We start from the raw sequence: 25312 nt of genomic DNA, 5'->3' as shown, positions 1-25312 counted from the left end.
GTGTAAACATCATTTTCACCTTTTCTGAGAATCTTCAGAGGAATTTCTTAAGAAGAAAAGAAGCCTGTTCTGAAATAAGGATAAGGCCCAGAGCCAAAGCTCACTGGAGCCAAAAGAATGGTATTCCTTGCCTGCAAAGGACTTTAAGTGATACCAGAGACGTACTTAAGAAGGATCTTTGAAGAAATGGAGGGTCATGAGAGAGGCTGTGTGTGTGTGCATGTGGGTATGTGCAGGAAGGAGATAAGCTATTGGCTCTATCTAAACCGTCAAACACAAGCAACTGTGGAAGAGGCTTGGGGACTGACTTAAAGCAATCCTTATGGTGCTGTGAAGATGCAGCTGGGCTGGCAGAGCCATTCCTGTTTTGGAGAAAGGTAAGTTTAGCAGAAGAAAAAGAGGGTCTCACACTTCAAACACCATTTACTTATTACTGTCTGTTTTCCTGTTCTGTCTCTCTCACACTTTTTTGGTAACAGGCTCCTCCTCACACCAGGAAACAAAGTTTTTTATGATGAAATTTGGGATATGAAAAGCAACTGCACATCCACCTGCTTCAAATGGAGTTTCTCAGTGGACCATCCTGCTTCAGAATCTCATGAGGCATCACAGGGGTGTTGACAGGAAAGCCTCCTTGTCTTTGCTATGCAGATGAGTCAGAGCTGACAGTATATGTAACGAGATATCTCAAAAACAAATGAAAGGTATTGCAAAAGGTTACATACCCCAATGTGGCAACTGAATTTTGAGCTAGTTCTTACGAATCTTGGGTAACCAACCGTACTTTCCTAGTGCTGTTTAAAGTCCTGACATGAGTTGAGTTAAACGTCCTTGAAACCAAACTGAACACCCTGATTTAAGGCAGTTGAAGTGAAACTTCAGCTGTCTGAAGCATGCTATAGCTGGCTCCTGCAGACACTGAAGAATGTTACCTGAATAATCTCCTTGATGGTGCTGCAGGGTTATGGATGTTGACTCGTGGGATTGGAGACTGCTGGAGAGTCTAAAAGCAAATACAGGAAAGCAAGGAAGCATCAGAGACAGCCACAAAAACATCATCAGAGTGAGACCTCAAAAAACTCATAGGTCTGCTACAGTGGGGACTCAGTTGACAGTCAGAGACTACTGCGATCGATACGATTATTACAAATACAAGAACAAGGCTCAACATCTTACAAGCTGTCTCAAAGTCAAAATAGAGGGAACCTAGCTTGTAAAAAGCAAGTATTTGTTTCCCTAGATTCAGCAAAATCTTCCGTTTGGCACTGCTTTAGCAAGGGAAAAGACAAGGTGTGGATGAGCCTGTGTGCTACTGAACTCACAAGTCCAGGACAGATAAGGGAAGTACCACATCCATCACTTAAAGCACAACAGCAAGGAAGCAGGAGGCTCAATTTATCTGCCTGTGCTATGCCTCTTTCTGTATGTACAGGAATTTCTATCTCTGGGGCTGTTAATATAGCACCTTTCAAAGACAGTGAATTCTCTTTAGAAATAGGGAGATAATGAGGCTGTTTCCACTCAACACTGCATTGAGATAGAAAAACAAAACAAATAACACTGTCAAGATTTATAGCAATTACATTATAAAGGGCACTAGGACATTTGTATAAAGAGCTAAAATGGACCTGCAGTAGAAAACACACTTTACTTTTACAACTTTAACTTTAGGGCATGAAAGGCACCTCACTAATGATTAGAGGGATACAGATGAGCCATAACAGTCTATATATCCTTATAAATTATACGCAGGGAGAGTTAAAAGACAGGGTGTTACAGCCTCTGGTGCTGTACCTTTTAACTCCTCACCTATTTCTTTCATCAGTCTTTCAGCTCAAAGAAGGCAATCAGAACTTATATTGACCAACTGGGTATTAACTCAATCGAAACTAATCACTTCTAGCAGGTGGTGTAGGAGGCTGCTCTGGACTAGAGTGTTATAATACCCAGGCACATGAAAAGAGACTGAGGTCTTGCAACGGTGCCACTCACATGGTGACCCTGGGTGCCACGGCCAACAGCTCATCGGCATGGGGCTGCCTCATCTCTCTCTACCCCCTCAGCCAGCTTACAGCCACCCCCTGGTTGTATTTGGGATTTGCTGGGTTTGCTACTCACGTGGAGCTGGGCCAAGTGCACAACTTACCCAAGTCGCCCAGGAGAGGTGCCGCTGCAAGGCAGGGTCCTGCCGCTATCTCACTGACCTCTGCTGCAAGGGTCTGGACACTGGGGTTGCACTCTGAAAAAAGAGGTTTAATATTTTCTATAACTGTTTTTATTTCGGAGTCTTTGCTTTCAGGAGCCTTTCCTCATTTCCTAATTGCAAATGCAGACTCTAAGCTGGAGTAAACTATTTATACTGGTTTAATACATGCTGTATTGCCCAGCAGGAGCCAGCTAAGAGCACACACACGTACAGTCAATTCTTGCTGACAGACAACTCGCGTAATTGACTCATTAAGTCACAGTAACTCCTTCTCTTTGGATCACTTGACCTTACGCTAAAAGACAACTCATTTGTCAAAGCCTGGACCTCCTTGTGGACAGGAAGAAGGAGGAGAAGGAAGGAAGGAAAGGGGGAGAAATGATGAAGCAAAGGAAAATTAAGTTACTTAAAGTTATAGAAAGTCTGCGGGACTAGCACGGCTGAGCTCAGCACTGAATGCCAGCACTGGGTCTGCAAGCCAAGAAAGTGCCTCCTCTAACACTCGGGGAAATGTATATTTCACATCAGGAGGAAAAGCACTGTTTTCCCTTCAAGAAAAAGGCAGTTGTGGCTACTAACCTTGGCTGCTGACAGCTCAGACCTTGACCAACCCTTTCAGAACAGGGCTAGCAGAAAAGTCATATTTCTTTCTGGTCAAAAACACTGAAGAGAAAGTTTTTCAAATACAGGGACTTTCTTCATGCTTGATATGTGAGAGATTCCTGCTGCAGAGTGGGCAACAAGTGAGAAAGCCAGGGTGGACAAGTCTAGGAATAGTACCCAGGGAAAAAGAAGTGAGTATTTCCAACCATGGCAGCTCACTGCACAGCTCAAAGGAAAAAAGCAGAACGGTAGTATCATAGAACCATGGATGATTTGGGTTGGTTGGAAGGAACATTAAAGCTCATCCAGCTCCAGCCCCTGCCACGGGCAGGGACCCCTTCCACTAGAGCAGCTTGCTCCAAGCCCCTGTGTCCAACCTGGCCTTGAACACTGCCAGGGATGGGGCAGCCACAGCTTCTCTGGGCACCCTGTGCCAGCGCCTCAGCACCCTCACAGGGAAGAGCTTCTGCCTAAGAGCTCATCTCAGTCTCCCCTCTGGCAGGTTAAAGCCATTCCCCTTGGCCTGTCCCTACAGGCCCTTGTAAGAAGCCCCTGCCCAGCTCTCCCTCCACTATGCATCTGTCTCCAGCTGTGGTTTTTGGGTGGTCTGTACATGACTATTAACAAAGAGTCCTGAGGCTGCTCTAATGCAGTGCAGTGAGACAGTCTGGGCAACCCTGCAACTTCGCATTGCCCCCTGCAGTCACCTTGGCCGGCAGCAGACAGACAGACACTCAGACTCAGGTCGATGGATCCCTGGGGCTCCTCAAGAGCTGGTGCTGTGCAGGCACCTTGTGATTTCAGAGCCGACTGCTTCATTCCTTTGCTGTGTAATTCTTTCTTTATGGAGTTTTACCTTGGGGGAAATGGGTTTTTATTGCAAAGTCAAAAGGTATTTTTTACACAGACTCCATTACCTGTTTATAATTAAAACCATAAAATCCCTTCATAAGAGGCTTAATAACTTCCCCTCACCAAAAGAGGTTTTCATAAAAAGACTCATTAAAAGTACTCACAGCTAATGCTGGAAAATGAAGAGAAATATATAAAATTATTTGGTCTTATTTGAGCATTTAAAAATAGGCATTGTCCCCATTCATTTTTATAGCTCAAATCGATACACAACTCGCAGGACAATCTTAGCCTTTCTGGTCCTTGTCCCCTTCCTTTTCCCTCTTCCAGGAGTCCCTTTGCCCTGAAGTGTCTGGGCTTTCCAAGGGCTGCAAGCATGAGTTGTGAGAAGCAGCCGTGATTTCTGACCTTGTGAACTGGGATGTTCAAGCCCAGCAGTTCCTACGAGTTTCCCCATGTTCTGTTCGCTTATCTTGACCTCCCACCACTCCTGATCACAGCAGCATGGGGGTAATGTGAATAGCAAGCATGAATTTCTCTGAAGCTTTCTGTCATATGGGACCATGGAGGCTGAAAGATGGTTTTGGTTTCTAAAGGCTATTAAAATATGTATATAGTTCAAACACTGTAAAAAGGAAAATGCGGTCTTTAAAATAAATGGATGTTGAGTAAAATTGTTATGTTCTACTTTGCAATAACAATAAGCAAGGAATGTGGATCTCGAGGGTTACCACAGCTTGGCTACCACAGAATCATCTAATCATAGGACAGTTTGTGCTGGAAGGGACCTTAAAGCTCATCCAGTTCCAACCCCTGCCACGGGCAGGGACCCCTTCCACTCGAGCAGCTTGCTCCAAGCCCCTGTGTCCAACCTGGCCTTGAACACTGCCAGGGATGGGGCAGCCACAGCTTCTCTGGGCACCCTGTGCCAGCACCTCACAGGGAAGAAATTCTGCCTAATGTCCAACCTAAATCTGCCCTCTGTCAGTTTAAAACAGCTGGTCAATGCTTGAAATTTCATGCTCATTCTTTTCCCACTCCCATAAGCCCAGAGTTTTAACCAGCTTCAGCAGAGTCAGCTTCAGAGCCTCTTTGATGCAGTATCTGTTTGAGTTACAGAGCAAAAGCTGCACTGTTTGGCTTTCCTCAAGAAGATGCATGTGGCACAGTTCATACTTCAAACATCCTCCATCTGCATCTGAGCAAGATTCCTGCTCTGAGGCATCACAAGAGATGCTGCCACCTCAGCCATATTCAGCTGTCTGCAGCCTCTGCCCCCCTGGGACTGTGAGCAGTGGAGAGCAGCACAGCTACTGAAAGCCTTTCCAAAGCAGGTTATGGTGGGATTTATAAGAGGTACAAAGTTGGTTATATGTAAGGATTATCCCAAATAGTCAAGGCTTTTACTGTTGCAATAGTCAGTGAAAAAGATCTGAGGATACAAGTATTAGGAGAACCAATTTGATTCCACACTCAGTCTGAACTGGTCCTGGGACAGTCAGTGGCCTGGGGGAGCTCTGTTGGTCCTTTCCATTTCTGAAGAATAAAAATCAAGCAAGGAAAAATACAACCACAACACCCAACCAAAACCAAGCTGCATGGCAAAAGTTATCTTAAACAGACATCTAGCAAGGTTCCTAAAAACAGCTGCGGGTATCATACACCTTGACCTACATGGATTTACAACAGTACAGGCACCACATCCAGAGACCAAAGAAGCCCTACCCTACAACCACCTTTGTTTTGTGTTTCATTGCCCATTCAAACCACCTTAGCTCCAGCTCAGATTTCCAGCCTGTACTTATTCTTTTCCCTTGCCCTAAACGATGTCCTCATTGTCATGAGCACTTGATAATTTCACCTTAGCATTTAATTGTGTGTGCAAATGAGATAAAACTGAGTAACTTAAGTGGTAGCACAGTTGAAGTCAGTGCCTGCTCATGCCAAGTTCATGGGTTAATGATCAGTGTCATGATGCCACACTTCTGCAAAGGAGGGTAGATCTGTATGGGCCTGGGGCAGTCCAGGCCCTTGAAAGCCAGGCTTAAAACAGATCTTACCTTTAATAGAAGCAGAATGAGTGGAGACTCTTCCTGAAGTCAGGACGTTTGGAACCAGATTCTGGGGGACAACACACTCTGAGTTCTGCCCTGCTCACTGGGTAATGAATATATTGTCCTGTTTAACTGCAGAACTGTTGCATCTTATCCCACCCTTCCTCGCTAACTGCTGGTTTCCTTAAATTTACATTCTCACAATGATGTCTCTAATATCTCTGGACTTTTTGTGTAAATCATTTCCAGTCAGCAATGCTGACTCATGGGAGAGCTGAGGTTAAAGAAACTTAATTTCTGTCAGAGAAATTGATCCCCTGTAATTTAAACCCTTCCAGCACCACTATTTATCTTATGCCTCTCACTTCAGGTTTTTGTGCCACATCTGGGCCATGGCAGGTGGAGAGCCATGTATCTGTCAGAACAGTAAAGCTGTCTCATTGTTCATTTCTGGCCCCTTCACCTTGAGTGCTCACCTTACTTTATTAGTACACTTCTTCACAACTTCTCAAAAAGCAAAATGTTCCCCCCAATGTAACATAATAGCACTTCTAATGCCTTTTTTCAAGTTGTAGCAACCTCTCAACTCCCTTGCTTCTGCCACCTCTTCCCTTTTTTCTTTCTCACTTTTCTTTTTCTCCCAGCCAACACACAAAGCCCACTTCTCTCTTGAGCTTCTGACCTTTTAGCTTCAACCTTATGTCACTTTAGCATACAAATAACCATCATTATGTTAGTTTTATCTGACTGTTTCCTTCACTTCGGGGCTGTGTTACTCCAAAACCACCTAACACATCTTCAGCCCTGCAGGAGTGCACCAAACAAGACTTATCAGTCATTGTCCTCTGTACATTGTCTCCTACCATGACTTAGGGTTTCTTGATTTTCTACTGTTCTCTGTGGCCTCAAGGACCTTCTGCTCTTGAATACATGCCACCTTTCACTTCCTAAGGCTTTACCATAGAATCATGGAATAGTTCAGGTCGGAAAGGACCTTAAGATCATTGCAATCCCCATTAAACGGTCAGGGACACCTCACACCAGACCACGTCGCCCAAGGCTCTGTCCAACCTGGCTTTGAACACTGCCAGGGATGGAGCATTTGCCACTCCTCTGGGCACCCTGTGCCACTGCCTCATGACCCACACAGTAAAGAACGTCTTCCTTCTATCTAACCTGAACTTCCCGTTTCAGTTTAAACCCATTACCCCTTGTCCTATTGCTACAGTTCCTGATGAAGAATCCCTCTCCAGCATCCTTGTAGCCCCTCTTCAAATGTTAGAAGGCTGCTATGAGGTCTCCATGCAGCTTTATCCTCATAGCTGAGATTACAACAGTCCCACTTCTTCAGAATTCCAAGGGGAAGGCAGCCAAAGCAGTGAACTGTTGGCCATTAGCATCATGTATTCATCCCACACAGGACCTCTTTGCTCTGGAATGACATAACCATGATGGAGAGCACAGAGCCCATTAAAGTGGGCAGCCTTGGGCTATGCCTGTAGCCTGTGTCTCTGAAAGGCAACAAACCTGTCCCATTTGCTAACTGATGCAGTAAGTCAGCTGCTCCCATAGCAGCCAGGAGACACTGCAATGATGGCTGTAAAGAAAAGCTTTCCATCCCATTTATCTGTCCCTAGTACATAAAGGTGTCCTGTAATGCTGGCTTGTAGCTTGCTGCTTTTCTCATTTTATTTGTAACTCTTCTAGAAACCTCACAGTAATTGGCCTTGGTGGATGTCCCATCTCTTGGGAACTCAGCCTGTAAAGACTGCAGAAGGGGGAATGCCTTCCTGTCACAACCGTAATGTGCCTAATTCAACTGGAGCCTGACCTGTATGGGCTCATGAGTAGCAATGGAGTAATAGTCATGAAAACCCTCTCGCAGCTGCTGTTGCTCGTGCTGCACCCTAGGTCTCAGGCTATCCTCAGAAAGATCCTGAAGAATTCACACAGGAATCTGTGATAGATTTAAAGCTATATTGAACAAATTGAATTTATCATAGACTCACAGGCTGGTTTGGGTTGGAAGGGACCTTAAAGCTCATCCCATTGCAACCCCTGCCACGGGCAGGGACCCCTTCCACTAGAGCAGCTTGCTCCAAGCCCCTGTGTCCAACCTGCCCTTGAACACTGCCAGGGATGGGGCAGCCACAGCTTCTCTGGGCACCCTGGGCCAGCGCCTCAGCACCCTCACAGGGAAGAGCTTCTGCCTAAGAGCTCATCTCAGTCTCCCTTCTGGCAGGTTCAAGCCATTCCCCTTGGCCTGTCCCTACAGGCCCTTGTCCAAAGCCCTCTGCAGGTTTCCTGATGCCCCTTTAGGTATCTCCCCTTCAGGAGCCTTCTCTTCTCCAGGCTGTGTATCAGCTGGGTTCAACAAAACAGCAATCACAGTGGGAAAGAAACACAAATGAGATTGGGTTAACGAGGCTGGTGATGGAGGAAAGAGTAATTCACAGCCAAATTAACCAAAGCACTCAGGTTACAACAGTGCTTTTGCTGTGTATTATTTGGTGTTATTGTGTTTATACTGGCTTCTAAAGGAAAATGACATTAAACTTAATAGAAGATGGTAAACACTAGAGGAAAGTCTGAAGCTATTTGAAGCACAGCACAACTGCTGTTATTATGAACGGAAGAAATTCCAGCTTACTGGGGGAAATCAGAGCCTGTTAGCTCAGAGCCTGACTTCAGCAATCTGCCTCCTGCACTGAGCAGGGAAAGCTCAGCCCTCATGCATGAGCTCAACTCTGCTGCATACAAGCACCCAAGGTTTGGACTAAGCTCATCAAATGCAGGAGGGAACACCATGTTCAATAAGGCTGATATATCATTTCCAAGATGCTGTGAGATAGAACATGCAGTAATCACACCAAAGCACAGCAAAATAGAGACAAGACAGGTATGAAAAATTGCAGACTGGTCAGCGATTTGTCACAGGCTTACAAGGAGTTCACCAAAGCTGGTGGCAATGGAACAACAGGCACTTTCTGGGGCTCCAAACCAAAAAGGCACCAGTTTCCTTTCCAATTTCAGGAAACTAAATAGGAGCGATAATCCCTGAACAGCTCTGAAATGTCTTCCCATGGTTTTCTGTTCCTGATTCTATCGTTCAGTAGGAGAAAATTTCCCCAACAAACAGTTTATTAATTGTCCATTAGATATTTTTTCCTCTCTGAAGTTGTTAAATGCCACCCAGAGGTCAGAGACAAGATACTAAACAGCAAATCAGCATGGCAAGAAAAGTATGTTTTCACTGCAGCACTGGATCTGACATTAAAGCATCCAGACTGTTTTTACCCCTAGAACTTCACTTACCCTTTCTGCACCTTCCCATTCATAACAGGAAAGTAAGAACAATTCCAGTCCCGAACTTCCATGGCCTTTGATATCAAGTATGAGCAAAGTAAATAAGGATCATGTTCATGGGATGGTCTGGAGAGTGCCTAGTACAAAAGAGCTTTGATTTGGGGGCTGCAGAAATGATTGTAATACAAAAGACTAAAGGATAATAAAAGGTGAAGAGCATTGTAATTTCTGTGTCACACAGTCTGTCTCCTGTAATAGATAGCTCATTTTTCACTCTCCTTTTTGTTGTTGTTGAAATGTTTTCAGACACCTGCAGGCTGCAGCAATACCTATTTCTCCCTCCACAAAATGGCTTCACATAGTTCTCTGGATGATGCTCAGCAGTGTGGGCAGTAAACCCACACACAAAGGCCAGTAAATCACATGCAGGTACCAAAATACACAGTGTGATTTTACCCCCCCCCCTTTTTTTTTTTGCTAAGACCAAGCACTAGCATCTTTTAAGTTTTAAATACAGTATGTTAGTGCTTTCAAATGTAGAAATGGGTAATGCTGGCTAGCAAATTGCATTTAAGATACAGATGCCTTCTGAAAAAGTTTGCCTGATCAGTCCTGCCAAGGCACCTCATTCCTGCTCCTCCTTGGGATACAGGGAGGGCAATTCCTGCCAAATCAACTATTACTCCTGTAATACTGAGTCAGGAAGCTGACCCCCTGCTCATCCCAGCCCTCGCCCAATGCCTTAGAGACCAGATGACTCTCTCACCCAGCCTTGCAGCCCAGTGCAGCACCTCATCACTTCAGCTCTTTAGAAAGGACATACACAAAGAAATGAGCACGAACCACCTCATTTTTCCATACAAAGGAAGGAGAAAGTCCAGAACAAACAGCTTCCTACTGGAGCCGCAGCTGCTCCAGCGCGCAAAGGGCGACGTGCATACAAATGGTGCCTAATTAACTGCTTAAGAAGAAATTAGTTGCCATATGTTGCCAAGAATGATGGGTGAGCTTCCAGTGCAGAAAGCATCGATTACAAACATGCCATCTCATGAAAGATACAGCCAGAAAGATGGGCTGTCACACCCTGGGAACGGAGGGGATGGATTTGGAGGGACAGCATGTGTGCTGCGTTGGTTTTCCTGGTGCTGCTGTGGCTGGGTGCACGTGAGCAGTGCAAAAGGAGCAGGGGAAGAGCTCTATGGCCACAGACACCCATGTGCTGACACTACAGGTTGTACCTTATTCTGACCCAGCTACATGTGTTAGGGTGACTGCAGCAATGACAGCACAGAGGGTCTGCTCCACCAGTGGAAAGAGCAATTACTCTGTGGGCAATGCAGTAATTCAAGGAACAAGTCAAGTAACCAGCTAACGAAGCTTTTGCACAACACTTCACGTATCACAAGATGCCGAGATGGAGAAAGAGCTGGGTCTCAGTACTGACATATTTCCTCATCCAAGCCAGGTACCTTTCATGAATAAATGCTTTCTCTCTGAACTTTGGGAAAGCCAGGGAAAGAGGGAAGACAGTTCAGCTCCTGATGCTCGGTGTGGCCACCACTGGAAAAAAAGGCTATGTTCTTCCCAGTCACCCCCTGTCCAGGTAGCTGCTCATTCCCATTCAACCCTCGCCTCAACCTGTCGCTCCCTCAGATACCTAAAGCTAACCAAGGAATAATAATGGTGTTCTGCAGCTCAGAAAGCTCAATGGACTCATCAAGGGTTCAGCAGGGCTGGGGGGTTGCTGCAAGGAGAGAAATTGTGGGGAAGGATCACACTTCTGAGCAGCAATGAGCTCATCATCAGCATCATCAGCTCAGCTGCCTTTTCCAACTTTACCAAGTTACGTGCTAATCAGGAGAAATCATTTAATCTTTCTCAACTCCTTTTCTGTAAAATGGGTTATTGATATATCCTAGCCTTGCCTGGTTTAGCATGAGCCAATCCAGAATTTGCTGTTTATTGTCACAGTTATGGGACCCTGTGAATGGGTGCGTGTGAGAAAGAAATGTGAACTGTACAGAAATGCAACCTACAGCTCATACAGAGCCCCCACTTTCTAAAATCACAAATTGCATCGCTTGAAAGCCTTCAGCCAGGTCCCTGGAAAGGAATGAGAAGACTCCATCCTGGTACAGATTAGCCTGTTAAAGTCTGAGCTCCAGTATTTCCCCAGAGGTTTTCCCTTGCCTGCCAACAACAGCCGGCCTGAAAGCATGTAGGGCACTGCCCCAAATGTTGGAGCAGCAGATTATACCACAGGCTCCATACCACTGAAAATGGCATTATAATGAGGAGTAGATGACAAAGTAGTTGCTGCGAGCATCAGAAAGGTCAAGTGATCCTGTGATTTCTTAGGAGCGATTTTTGCATGCTTCAGTAACATCTGAAATGGAATAATCCCTGGTAGGCATTGAGAGCTCTTGTTCTCTTCCTTCCTGGACCTGAGGAGGAGATGGAAAACCAAGGAGATTTACATGTTAAACAGAAACCTGATGATGTTAACAGAAACTGTTAGATGTTAAACAGAAGCAAAAGAAATGATCCTCCTGCTTTCTCAGAGTCTTTTCAGCTTCTCCTCCCTGCACAGTTTCAGATGCTTGCCTCACACGCAGCCTGAATCTCATCCCACTCCTTTACATGCACAAAGAAGCAATATAGCAAGTATTCTATATAAATACTCATCTGCCTCCTAGTGCCATTTAGTGCTTGAAAAATAAGAAAGAACCGGTACCAACAACACTGAATGATGCAAAAGATAAGATACTACTGGATAAAAATATCTAATGCTCAAAATGGGAAACGAGCCACTGAGATCTGGGGTTTTGATACAGCTCTGGAAGTTTTAACTGCAGGAGCCTAAGGAGCTAAGAACTGACAACTGTTGGGCTGTAAGAAAAATCTACTTCAATGCAGAAAATGTTAAAGTAACTTTTAAACCACAGCCAGGAGGCACCTAAATATTGCATTAGAATGGGGCATTGAGCATCACAGCAGCACCAAAGGAGGGGAAACTTACCTAAAGCAGAAAGAGGAAAACTGAAAGGTAAATGGATAATAGGTATGAGAAAGGTGTAAAAAGAACTGAAACGCAGAAGACTTGCTCCTGCAAGAGGCCTGGCACTTCCTACATGCACAGAATGCCTCTGTATGAGAAAGTGGTATGTTTTCACTTTAAATTTAGCCTTTAAAAACCCACTGCTTTGTATAGAGGTTTGGTTATCTGGGACGGGTTGAGAGCCAGCCCTATGTGTGCAGTGTCACTTCTCAGTTATTGGCAGTAATTGTGGTCGCCAGTTTGTCACTGTTGAGATCATGTAGTGAACTTAAGTCGAAAGAACATTAATAAACTGAACCCCATCAAGTAACATCCAAATCTTAAATACCTTCAGAATTATTGCAGTCAGGCAGCAGATTAGCTTTGGAAGACAGAGGGGAATAAAGTTATTAGATCAGCAAAATCCCACAGAACTTGCCATGTACTATTCAAATACCACTCTATGAAAAAGCTGCGCACACCAGACGAGATGCCATTCACAACACTCTGCAGAGAGGAACAATAAACATGGTCTTCAGAACATGTTCACAGCCTTCTTTATTATCATTACACTAATTATTCTGGGCTATTCACTTCTGTCTTGCTCAATATACATGAAAATTCAAAAGACAATGTCATACAGTATCCTCCCCTCTCTTTCCCTCAGCCCATTCCTTCTGAGAGCATTGCTAAAGGCTCTCTCTTAGCAGTCTGAAGGATGCTAAATACAGACAGACAAGAGATTGTCGCTTATACCCTGTGTTTTTACAAAATCCAGTAATTTCTAGAAAAGCAAAGTTCTTCAAAATGACCTTTTAGGTACTAGACAATTTATGTGAAGTGGGAGAAAGAGGAAAAAAATCCAGATGACTTTCTCATGATCGTATGAAGTGCACTTAGTAAGAGAAAGCTGTTGAAAATGCTTATGCTCTATTTTAGGTCTTTCTACTGTTGCCCATCACCATGGTATCAGAATATCTGAAATGTAAAGTAGATTAGCAAACTCGAAGTCCCTGGGGGGTTCTGGCTCTTTGTCATTTTGGGTGTATGCAGAATCCTATGTGAGGCAAGTCCACGTGTGCTTATTTCCAGCAAGGCTGAAAACAAACTTCATTTTTCTACAGTGCTGCAGAAGAGGATGGAGCTACAGCAGTTTCCTAAATCAGACAGCCTTTGGCTTTGTCCATTTTCCTCTGGAAGTTTATTTTATAATCAGGCCTCTGATCAAGGACTGTTCAGTCTCTCGTGCTCTGCCAGTGAGGAGGGGCACAAGGAGAATGAGGCAGGACACCTCACCCCAACTAGCCAAAGGATATGCCATACCACAGCAAGTCATACCCGGTATAGAAACTGAAGGGAGTTAGACAGGAGCCACTGACCTCTGATTGAGGACTGGCTGGGCATTGGTCAGTGGGTGGTGAACAACTGTGCTGTGCATCACTTGTCTTTCTTGGGTTTTATTCATTTCTTTTTCCTGTTATTTTTTTATTTTATTTTATTTCAATTATTAATTATTGTTCAATTATTCAATTATTGTTCTTATCTCAACCCACGAGTTTTCCCTTTTCCCGATTCTCCTCCCCATCCCATGGGAAGTGAGTTGTGCGGTGCTTAGTTGTCAACTGAGGTTAAACACCGACAACTTCAGAATTTGGAACTGGTATTTTGGATTCTCTGAGGTATCAGGTATGTGTCTGACTTCAAATATCTTTTTTCTAGGTCTGAATGGGTTAATTTCCCCACTGGTAATTCTGGGAAATCACTCAAATGGATGTGAATTCACGACACAAGTGTTTTATAGCCTTTTCTTTTACTAGAACAAAACCCCAGCCCCTGTCACATTGCAGCATCTCTCCTAATATGACAGCTAGGACCATCACTGTCACAGTTACATGATGTAGTTATTATCACAGCAAACATTACATCTCAAATATTGGGATTGTGGTCATCTGGTTGCTCTGCACAAAATTATATTTGAATAGAACTAACAATGGAACATTTAGAACCATTACATGAAAGGATGAAAGAACAAAATAATAAAAAGCAAGGGAAAAAATATCTGGGGAATTTACCAGTGCCGCTTGTACCCTCACACAACAGTTCTGTTTCTCCTACCGCTCATGGTTAGAGTGGCATAGATGGCCTGAGCCTTTCCCAAAGTCCAGGAGGTCCACTGCAACAATACAGTCTCTATGTCACTGAACTCCAGATCCTAGAGGTGGGGTCTGGAGTTCTGGTGACACTGAACATCAGAGCCAATAACACTGACCATCAATAGGATGCTATGTGTGAGTAAGCAGAGCACCCATCCCAACTTAAATCACAGAATACCCGGTTGAAAAAGACCTTTAAAATCATCCAGTCCAACCCTTACCCCAGCTCTGCCAAGGCCACCACTAACCCATGGCACTGAGGGCCTCATCTCCACGGTGTGTGAACACTTGCAGGGACGGTGACTGCAGCCGTGCCCTGGGCAGCCTGTTCCAATGCCTGAGCACCCTCTGGGGAAGGAATTGTTCCTCAGCTCCAGTAAACCTCACCTGGCACAGCTTGAGGCTGTTTCCTCTTGTCCTGTCACTTGTTCCTTGGGAGAAGAGACCAGTCACTTCCCTCCTGTGTGCTAGAGCATAATAGTTGTGATGAGGACTATGACCACAGCACACAGCCCATCATCTAATCTGGCTACATTCATGCTGCTACACAGTCCCGGAAACCAAACTTAGGTAAATAAATTATTCCAATGATTGTAAGGCCTGATTTAATGCACAGTCGGCTGCATGCTATGAATGCACATTTGCTGCTCTGTCGAGTCAAGAGCAAGCTCCACATCTGCACGGCAAATCCATGCAGACAAGAGCATGAATTTGCCATGCTCCTACCTTCTTGTCTCTGCAACTCTTCTGCGAGGCCAACTTGCAGTGTACAGAGCATCTGTACTCTCCAGGGACTTAGTGAATTAAGTTGTTGGCTCAAATCTCCACCAGAAATCTAGGAAAATTAGAATCATAGAACAGTTAGGGTTGGAAAGGACCTTAAGATCATCAAGTTCCAACCCCCCTGCCAGGGGCAGGGACACCTCCCACTAAACCCTGCCCCCCAAGGCTCTGTCTAACCTGCCCTTGAACACTGCCAGGGATGGAGCGTTCACAGCCTCCCTGGGCAACCCATTCCAGTGCCTCACCACCCTTACAGTAAAGAAATTCTTCCTTATATCCAATCTAAACTTCCCCTGTTTCAGTTTTAACCCATTACCCCTTGTCCTGTCACTGCAGTCCCTAATGAAGAGTCCCTCCCCAGCATCCCTATAGGCCCCCTTCAGATACTGGAAGCTGCTATGAGGTCTCCACACAGCTTCTCTTCTCCAGGCTGAACAGCCCCAACTTTCTCAGCCTGTCTTCATACAGGAGGTGCTCCAGCCCCTGATCATCCTCGTGGCCTCCTCTGGACTTGTACCAACAGTTCCATGTCCTTTTTATGTTGAGGACACCAGAACTGCACACAATGCTCCAGGCGAGGTCTCACAAGAGCAGAGTAGAGGGGCAGGATCACCTCCTTCGCCCTGCTGGTCACGCTCCTTTTGATGCAGCCCAGGATACGGTTGGTTTCTGGGCTGCAAGTGCACACTGAAGCCGGCTCATGTTCATTTTCTCATCGACCAACACCCCCAAGTCCTTAAAATTAAACCAGACAGTGTGATCTACAGCAATGCATGCACCCTCTGAGCCCATCAATCCTGGCACCCACTCCCTCCACCCCAGGCAAGGCAGGGCAACAGCTCCGAGGGTCTCTTATGAGTGCTGTTATGTAGGAAAGTCAGGAACTATTCCACAGAAACAATCCATTAATGTAGCTGATGCATTCAGTGAAACTACTAACAAAGCCTTCTGAGGGTGCAGGGAAAGTTATCCTTAGGAGGGTTTAGCCTCAGGTTTTTACAGTTTTTAGGTACTACACATAAAAGTAGTGTCTATTTAAAACAATTGCAAAGCATGGGTAATTGGTTCAGAATTCCTACAAAATAAGTCTGAGGAGAAAAAACTTTAAAAAATTTTAAAAGGAACAAAATCAATGCCTTGAAAATAAATGTAATTGAAAGAAGTACAAGACAAAATCATTACTCAAGGAAGACAAGTCAAATTATTACTGCTTTGATGCATACAGAAAAGCATCCTCATAACAACATGGAAAACCAAAGTATCACCATTATCACTGAAGAACGTGTTATCAAAAGAGAACTGGGTCCCTGTTTTGTCTGTTGCATTCTGAAATCTTCAGTAGCAGTGATTTGATTTCTCTGACCTCAGAAGAGGTTCAACCAGACCCAAAAAATAGAGGAGGTGAAGAATGTACCAGCAAAGGGATCAGCTCTGGAAGAGCTCCCTGAAGGCAGAGCCATGCAGCTCCACACAACCCCTCTGAGTAGCTACCTATGGGTCAGGGAAGTCACAGGGATGCAGACATTCAGGGATATAGATATTTTTGTATGTCCAGCCATTAAATCTGCTTTGATATAACAAATCAGTAACAAGGATATATTCTGAAGATTATAAGAAGAGTGAAGCATGAAGGTACTGAGACAGCTCCTCAAGAAAACAATTCTTTTATACAGAGATTTAATTAAAGCTTACAGAAGTTCTAAAGAGAGGTCACAAAGGAGATGGAGACAGGTTTTCCTCTGCAGTGCACAGTGAAAGGGCAAAAGGAAACAGTCACAGCAGCTGCCCTCAGGATGGTGGGGGAAGAAAAGGAGAGAAAGGAAGAAACTGCCTATTCCTACATGATAATTCACTTAAGTAATTGAGTTACATCTCTGGTTTGGCACTGGATGTGCTAGTGTGCATCCAAACCTCATTTTAGTGTGTGTTCAGCCTGCCTGGAGAGCAGGCCATTTCCTGGTATTAACCACCCCCCTGTCTTCATAAAATACTGCTGAAAAGAGGCTTCTTGTGGTCAAATAGCTACAAACCATTTAAAAATCTGAAGTGACCCATTCCAGCATATTCGAAGTCCTTCAAAATAAAAGGTAAACTAAAAAAAGATTAAAATGTGAATCTTCATTAGTGAGAAGCAATATTACTTTTTACTTACTGCTTGTCCTAATCTGCAGCTCATGGAAGTGGCTGACATGAAGCTGAGAGCAAAAAATTCTCCTTTCCCTATGCTCCTGCCCAAGCTTCTCCCTTCCCCACACAGTTGGAGGACTTGCTTCAGCTGCCTCCCCTCTACTGTCTCTTTCCATGCAGACACAAGCCATTTTAAGGCTATTTCTCACTCGGTAAGGTTGGGATGAGGTACCTGTATGCGGGTACCATTGGTTGCCACTCGCCTGCCCTGGTGATAACACAGAGGCTGTGTTCGAATGGTTCATCAGACCAAGCATGGCTTACCCAGCTTTAGAGAATGGTCCAGCTGGAGCTGGGCAGCAAAGGGTGACCTGAGTGTCCCTGCACCTGCTTCAGGTAGGGAATATGGTGACAACATACAGTAGATTCCCTTACATTGATTAAAGGACCTATAGATGTACTCACACCTTGTCACCTGCCCGCCTGATGTGAAGTACTTGCTTGCTGAAAGGCTGAAAGAACCTGGAACTCATTGCAGCAGCAGAAGCAGCAATGCACAACATGTAGTGGCCGCGCTGCCTCCTGTGTCAGTTCCCAGCTCCCTCTGCGAGTTCCAGCTCTCCAGGCTCCATCTAGGAAACCTGGGCAAGAAGTTCAAGTGAACATGCATCCACTTGCACAACCTCATTTCTCACCTTGGCTGGGCTAATGACAGAACTCTGACTAACTTCCAAAGCTGGTTCCTTCTCGGTTTACATCAGGCTCCAGTTTGTCCCTGTGGACAAAGATGACAGCCCTGCTCTGCCACATCTTTTCATGTTTATGCCACGACACAGCATCCTCCAGGTGGTCCTGCAGCATGTGCTGCTCTTAAGAAGATTGTACAAAGGGATTTGGGTAAAATGGAAGGGGAAGGGATCCAGGTCTGCTATTCACCAGCTGTGAGCGGCTGACCAACGGAGGCTGGGCCATGAGGGGTTTGGTTTTTTTCTCTCTGAAGCTTTTGCTCTAAAGCTGACAAAGGGGCAGGAGGCACCAAAACACAACCAAGTACTGCCCAGAGAGACCTCGCTGCTCGGACCACGGCGCAGTTTACAATATATTTGGGATTGCTCTTCAGTTCCAATACATTTGAGATTGGAGGAAATCCAAATGAAGGGTCTCGGGTTGTCTTCCTAGCTCTTTCCTTTTGAAAGTAATTTCCTTTATTGGCATCTTCAAAGCTAAAGTAATCTTTCTGAGGGAGGTTTGGCAGAAACATGGAAGGTTTTTATAGCAACAGGGTGAAAGGTTCATAAAACTCCACTGAAGCCACTGCAGTCCAAGGTAATAGGTAGCTATAGACCTTCAGGAAACTAATAGAAGGAACACAGCCTGGGTTTTCAGTAAAGGGAAAGGCAGAAACCTCTGTTTGATTTTTACCAGTACTTTTCCTTTTAAATGCACACACGTCAACATCACCAAACATATTTCAAAAGGGAGACAGGACTTTAGAAACGGGCATTTCAGAATACTTCCATTGCTTTAAAGCAAGGAATTGTGCTGAAAAGTCCTTACTGATCCCAGATGATGCTAGAGTTCTCATTGTTGTCATGTGGATACGGAGGCTGTTCAACACGACAGCCCAAGGGGCTGCTCCTCCCAAGAGCCCTTTTGTATTTAGGACAGAGTTAGAGCAACGGGAAACAAAAGAAAAACAAAGGCAGAATCTTAGCAGTGCTAACCAAGCAGGGTAAACTATGGCAGCAGAAAATGAAACAGTCCCACACAAGGCTCAGCAGAGTCCTCCATGTGCAGATGTGGGACCCCATATTCTCTGGCAGAATCACTTCTTTTGAGCTGTCATCCAGCAAGTTTTAAAGCCAACAACTGTTCCCATCTCTAATTGTTTTTCACGCCTGCAATTGCAAGTGTATTCAGAGAGGAATGCAGGCAGACAATAGCAGAAGGATTACATTTCTTAGGCATATGTGCTCTGGGGATCACGAAGCTGGGACAGTAGCTGAACACCTCTTGGCAACTGCATCTTGTGGAGGGAGCCAAAAATACTCCTTCTTTCTGGACAAAGTTAAACTGCTGCATTTATAAAACACTATTGTTTATGTTCTTTAAAAATAAAACTGTGCCATTTTCTGCTTTAGTCATAGTTTAATCAGTATATTGAGCTGAAAGAGAGGAAAACTGAAGCTGCAAAATTTTGCCTGGAGACAGCAGTTTTGTTGTTAACAACGCCCGTAAGTTCTTTTTTAACATCTCTCTCTGCACTGATGTCTAAACTGTGGGACAAAAGCAGCCATCAGCATCTTCTCTCCTTGGTTCAAGGATTTCCCCTGAGCTCAAGACCAGAGGTAGGAGGTTCACCCCTATGAACGGCAGTTGCTCAACACTAATAACTGTCACAGTCCAATCACTGCTAATGGCACTGGCACCACCAAGCATGCATGCAGGTGGACTGAGATACTTTGGCACCCCAGGGTAGCCTCCGTGTCTCTTCCTGTCTAATCAGATCAAGTATTTGTGCTTTAAAATGTCCACAGATTAATAAATATATATGCTCCTATTCAGTATCCCCCACAAATGGCTGCCTGAAGGGATCCTCTACCTCTGCAGCATCATTGTGGGCTCTCACATAGGGAGAGAGCCCTTTCTGGGCTAGTGTAGGAAGAGCTTTGCCCACTATCAGCAGCAGAACTGAACACGATGGCTGGCTGGGCATCCTTTCATACCCACAACCAATGTGGCATCAAAGGATCCAATTTTTGTCTCCTCAGTGGTGCGAGGAGCTCTTCTGTACAATCTGGCTGCCACTGTGGTTACAGTCCATGGTTATAAGAAACTGCTCAGAGTCCCTTCACTCTTCTCTTCTCGATCCCACAATTTCACTGCATTTCCAGGTCCTGCACTGCTCTTGCCACTTTCTGGGAAGATCCCAGTATTATGTTTTTACAATACAGGCACAGAGAAAGGAACTTGAACTTATACACAGTCTTTTTTTCCTTTACCCTTTCAAGTAACACAAAATTCTGACTCATAAATTTCTTAAGATTCATAGAATCAGCTTTCTCTGGGCATTCCGTGCCAGCGCCTCACAATCCTTACAGGGAAAAACTTCTTTCTAATACCTAATCTGACATGGCTGTAATTGAGTTCACGTTAAATTTTACTTTTCTGCATTCAGAAAATACATTACTACTCCTTTATTCCCCCTGCAGCGTTACTACAAGCAGGGCTAGACCACAACACTCAGATTTCAACAGCAGCATTTCAAACACAACTCAGAGCTTTGCAATTACCCTGTCTGAGAGCGGGCAGGGAAGAAGAGGCAGAGAGCGTGCATTTGCTAGGAGGTGTTTTGCTGAGCGATGCACATCACACCCTTACGGGACTCAGTAACTTCATGCTTCAGACCTGAAGTAGTCACAATTGTAAAATGTTCCCGCGCTCTCCTTTGAGTGGAAATCCAAGTCTCCAAAGATTTTAGGTCTGTTAGAATCCTGCTTGGCTGTGGAGCCAAAGAAATCAAACCCCTGACGCTGAAGGGGGTTGGGGATTGCAGAACCCCATGTTGATGTTGTCTGCACCAACCTAACACATCTCTGTGCAGAAAATCAAACCCAGTTCTCTCCATCTCCTTGTACGTTTTTATCAGCAGGTGAAGGTGAAAGTCAGTTGAGGCAGAGATTTTAGGTTAAGCACAGAATGCCAGACTGGTTTGGGTTGGAAGGGTCCTTAAAACTCCTCTGGATCCATCCTCTGCCATGGGCAGGGACACCTTCCACTAGAGCAGGTTGCTCCAAGCCCCTTGAAGGAAGGATTGCGTCAAGGAAGAGGGATTTGTCTCATTGAAAGGCACTAAAATCTGTGACATCCTGTGACTAAAAGGTAATGGAGGTAAAATAGAGATGATATTTAAGGCAGTCGGATTCATCAGATCAGAGAGAGTTTGCTCAGATTCCTCGCAGCCTTGCCAGCCCCTCTTGCCTTTTTCTGTTTGCAGCTGAAAACGCACACCACGAATCATTCTTTCAAATGGCCACAGAACCAAGAAACGAGGCTAAACTGAATTTACTGCTCAATCTCAATTAAAGCTCCACCACCATTAACTACAGATTTGGGATGTCACGTGGGCTCGTCTCTACACTGCTGAACCTTCAAGCTTATGGCCAGTGATGCAGAAAGTGCAGTCACTCCCCTGAAAAGGGAAGGCTCTCAATCCGGAGGAGTTGCCTTGGATGGCATCCTGACCCAAGGGGAGAGTCCCCAGCTGCAGCCCGCTGCTCTGAGGAGGAGCAAGTCCAAATGGTTGCCCACGGGGCTTCTTTTATGCCCTGATAGCATCTGAGGTCTGGTCAGGTATGATCACAGAATAGTTTGGGTTGGAAGGGACCTTCAAAGCTCATCCAGTCCAGCGCCCTGCAGTGAGCACAGGGACATCTTCAACTAGATCAGAGTGCCCAGAACCACATCCAGCCTGGCCTGGAATGGCTGCAGGGATGGGGCATCCACCACCTCTCTGGGCAACCTGTGCCAGTGTTTTAGCACTCTCACTGGACAAAATGTCTTCATTCTGGAAACTGGCTACTTACAATTGGTGTATTCACACATTCAGCCATGTGGTGTAATTATAAGCAAACGCATATACACACAAGCTCAGAGAACTGGAGTTGCTTATTACCTCCTTTTGTCAAAGGTTATTTTCCTGTGCAAGATAGTTCCTATGGCACCAGAATAAACAATAGTTTTGTTTCTTTGCACATCAGCAGCATTTTCCTAGACAACCCATTCTTCCATTTTCAGCACCCTGGACTGTACCAACACCATCAATAAAGCCTTCCAGTCAGGAAGACACAGACAAGCACACACACGCACACACAGTTGTACGAACAATTGCTTCTCTACTTTGCTGATCAAACAGGTTCATTTGCAAGAGCAATGCAGAAAACTGGATTACCTCAGTCCTGCATGGAGGTCCATGCTCTGCTGGTGGGTCCTACATGGATCCTGTGGATGGAAAAAATCAGTTAGTTCAAGCACAATTCAGCATGTTTCTTGGAAGAAAGAACCATCTGGGTATCGCCTCGTGATATCCCACACTCAGGCACTGTAACAGAGGAGCCTATTGCAAAATTAGCATTGTACATACCAACCACTTCACTTTCCTAGTAACATGGTAAGTCCATGGTGGAGCTGAGAGCTGTGATAAGAGTTTCCTACAGAACAGGCTCAGGTGATAACTGGTAGCCTCTCCTTCTTAACATCACCTTCCTTCTCAGCATACTTAGTAATGAAACACAAGTGAAAGGATACATCCAGGAACACCTTTAGAAATTTCAAATAAGAGGATATTTAGTACAAGCTCTTCATCTTCTTGATCCTACATGGAACAAGGCTCATGTCCATCCTGTATTTGAGCCTGCTGAGGCTTCTGGGTTTATTCATCTCCAGAAGAAGGTTCTGCATATTTCACAGATTTTCTGTGCAAGCCAGGCTTTCTTTTGCTCGTTTTAGAGGGAACATTTTTACATGAAATAAAAAAGCTGTTCTATTACATCACAGAAAATTCCATCAGGTTATGGTTTATCCTAGCTATATATCATCTACGATGTATTAATAAAGGAGTACTAAACATTACATTGTTTTGGGCATAAAGAGTCTATTATAGGTATTCATAAACACATCAGTAAATGTTACAGACTTTTAAGTAACCCTATTGACCTGCAGCATAAATGCTTTGTAGCTACTAATGCATGATATATAGCGACTTTATGGGTAAGCTTTTACAAGCCTGTTATAAACACTCTTAGTGAGAAACATAAAATAAGCACAAATAGTCATAGAAATAAGTCACAAACCCCAAGATCATTACGAGAAAAAGTACACGTCTTTTTATTTGGTTTAGTTCATGTAAATTAAAGTAATGCCTCATTGTACAGAAGTAGGATTAACATAGGACAGCATTTAAAAGAAAAATATCTTTTTCAACTGTGAGCCTTGACAAAAGAGAGGATCTGGAATGGCCTAGCTACATGGCTCAGAAGAAGAATCTCCAAGCATAAGCAAGAAGCATTCAATCTGTTCCTTCTCTCTTTATGCCATTTAATTTATGACACGGGTCATTTGCTTACAGGTATCTACTAGGGGAACAAACCTCGTCTAACTGCAGCTGTCTCAGAATTAGTTGTCTGAGTTACTGGTTACCTGGTGAACTCAATCAGTGGAGCAAGATGGACACATTCAGAGGACAATCCAACCCATCTGCCCCAGACTGCTTTATTCAGGACTGACTCATCCTCTGGGGAGGCCTCTTTCTCACCATCAAGACAGTTGTTCATGTTCCCTCTCTACGTGGACAGCTATCACGTAGACAGCCATGCCTGATTAAGTCCCAGGTTTGAAGTCTGCTGTTAAACAGCAGCAGCAGAGTCGGTTCTGTATGAGATATGATAGTTAAAGGTTTAACCTGTGAAACCCAGAGCTTCGGCTCAGCAAAGAGCATCGGTCACACTTGACAGACCTTGCAGTAGTATCCGTGTGATGATACCAGTCATGGTGGGGATGTTGGGATGGATGGAGGGATGGATGGACGGACGGATGGACGGACGGACGGACGGATGGATGGATGGATGGGAAAGCAGCAGCTGATACTTGGAGGCAGTGACTCACCTGGGTAAAATCTATGCTGCATTCACACCCTGGCACGTGCCAGTCACAGCAGCAGGAACAGGGTATGAAGACTTTGAACCCCACTGGGTTTCAGGCTTCTGCATCTGTCTTTCCCCAGCACTTTAAGCCACCACTACCCTTGTGCTGGGTAGAAAGCAGGACAGAAAGGTGAATTCGTGTCTGTTTCTCAGTGCTGGCATTTCAACATGGATCTTTGTAAGACCATCTGGAATACGGCAGAGCTGTCTCTGCTGTTTACCTTCAACACATGCAAACTGCTGTTATTACCAAGTGTCAGCAAAATATTTTGGATAAATCTGGATCAAGTGCCAAGATGAATTGTAATTAATCACCATGAACATCCAGCTGTCTCTGGTAAAGCTAGGGCTGAGCAGGTAAAACTGCCTCTCAATCTGGAGCTGTGGTAAGGTGTTCTTTGGTGTCAACTTCTTCCTAGCATAACAATAACTGTTACTGAAGGGTGTTTTACACAGTCTAACCCCATTATAATGAATGCTCTGAATAAACAGTTGCTATATCTGAACGTTCACTGCAATTAAGATGGGGAATTTGCTTCATCAGGCCAATGAAAAACCACAGGCATCTGAGCCAAACACTCAGACCTGGTGCAGAAACAGAGCTCTGTTCATAGCAGTGAAGAATTGCAGTATTTTCAAAAGCAAATAGTGAATACATACAAAAAGAAACAGTAAAGTAATAGCAAAGTATGCTTCCAAGGTGATCCCAGGGATGTTTACTATGCTTCAAGAAAAAGAGTGACATTGTCCTTGTTAAGGTGCCTGATTTGTTAACTTTTCTAGTAAGGCTAATGAAAAATGCCAGAAAGAGTCGATCTTACCAGTTGGGTTGTGTGAGCATGGCACGACTGGGCTCTTCTGACACTCCAAGCTGTGACCCTTGACATACTCCTGCTTGTATTCTGGGAAAGAAGAGGTCTTCAGAGCACGGCAGCCTTGTGTAATGCCTTGCCTATGATCTACTCCTTTGCACTGGCTGACCTGGGTGGCAAGGTCTGTTAATAAACAAGTGTAGAAGCCCATAAGATGACAGCCTGCTGGGAAACGTGTGAGAACGCTCCTCCTGACACTCATCTCTTGTGCTTGGGCTTGGCATGCAACAGCTGCACTAAAGCCCCCTGGGTGTCTGTCGACAGAAACCACCACAAAAAGCTCAGTATCAGTAATTGTTATTCAGCACTGAACACCAAGGAAACAATATATTAATACCTGTTAGAAAGAAAACGTTGCTAAAATATTCTTCACTCTAACCCATGCTGCTAAGACTATAATTTTCATAACTACTTAGCTCTCATACACAGAAGTTCTGAGAGGACTGACCCCAAATCTGCAGGCAGACTGAAATGCCCATTGCTGCTCTCAACCTCCTCCTGAATGACATCAGTGATGCACAGCCCATCACTGTGACAAAGAAACTGCACTTGTTTTTTTCCATGCAACCACCCCAGCATTTCTAGTAGTGCTGTTTGCGACACGCTGTCCCTCAGTGC

At 44.7% G+C, this 25312-nt stretch overlaps 1 long non-coding RNA gene across 3 annotated transcripts; it reads right to left on the bottom strand.

Moving 5' to 3' along the window:
* Window positions 1-405: 405 nt before the first annotated feature.
* LOC133262535 (uncharacterized) lies at window positions 406-18670 on the bottom strand. 3 transcript variants are annotated; one of them, XR_009741342.1, is made up of 4 exons: window positions 17805-18670; window positions 9031-9095; window positions 3517-3665; window positions 406-1003 (listed from the first exon to the last, which is right to left on the bottom strand). It is a non-coding gene; the product is annotated as an uncharacterized LOC133262535 (long non-coding RNA). The 3 variants fall into 3 exon arrangements; XR_009741343.1 differs by lacking the exon at window positions 406-1003 and adding an exon at window positions 2218-2239; XR_009741341.1 differs by lacking the exon at window positions 406-1003 and having other exon boundaries at window positions 3081-3665.
* Between the last annotated feature and the right edge of the window lie 6642 nt (window positions 18671-25312).

Source organism: Pezoporus flaviventris, unplaced genomic scaffold (assembly GCF_033815535.1).
Source record: "Pezoporus flaviventris isolate CSIRO_AGI_PZ_B2104156 unplaced genomic scaffold, CSIRO_AGI_Pfla_v1 ptg000213l, whole genome shotgun sequence".
NCBI classification, from domain to species: domain Eukaryota; kingdom Metazoa; phylum Chordata; class Aves; order Psittaciformes; family Psittacidae; genus Pezoporus; species Pezoporus flaviventris.
This window is presented reverse-complemented; position numbering and strand designations above follow the sequence as displayed.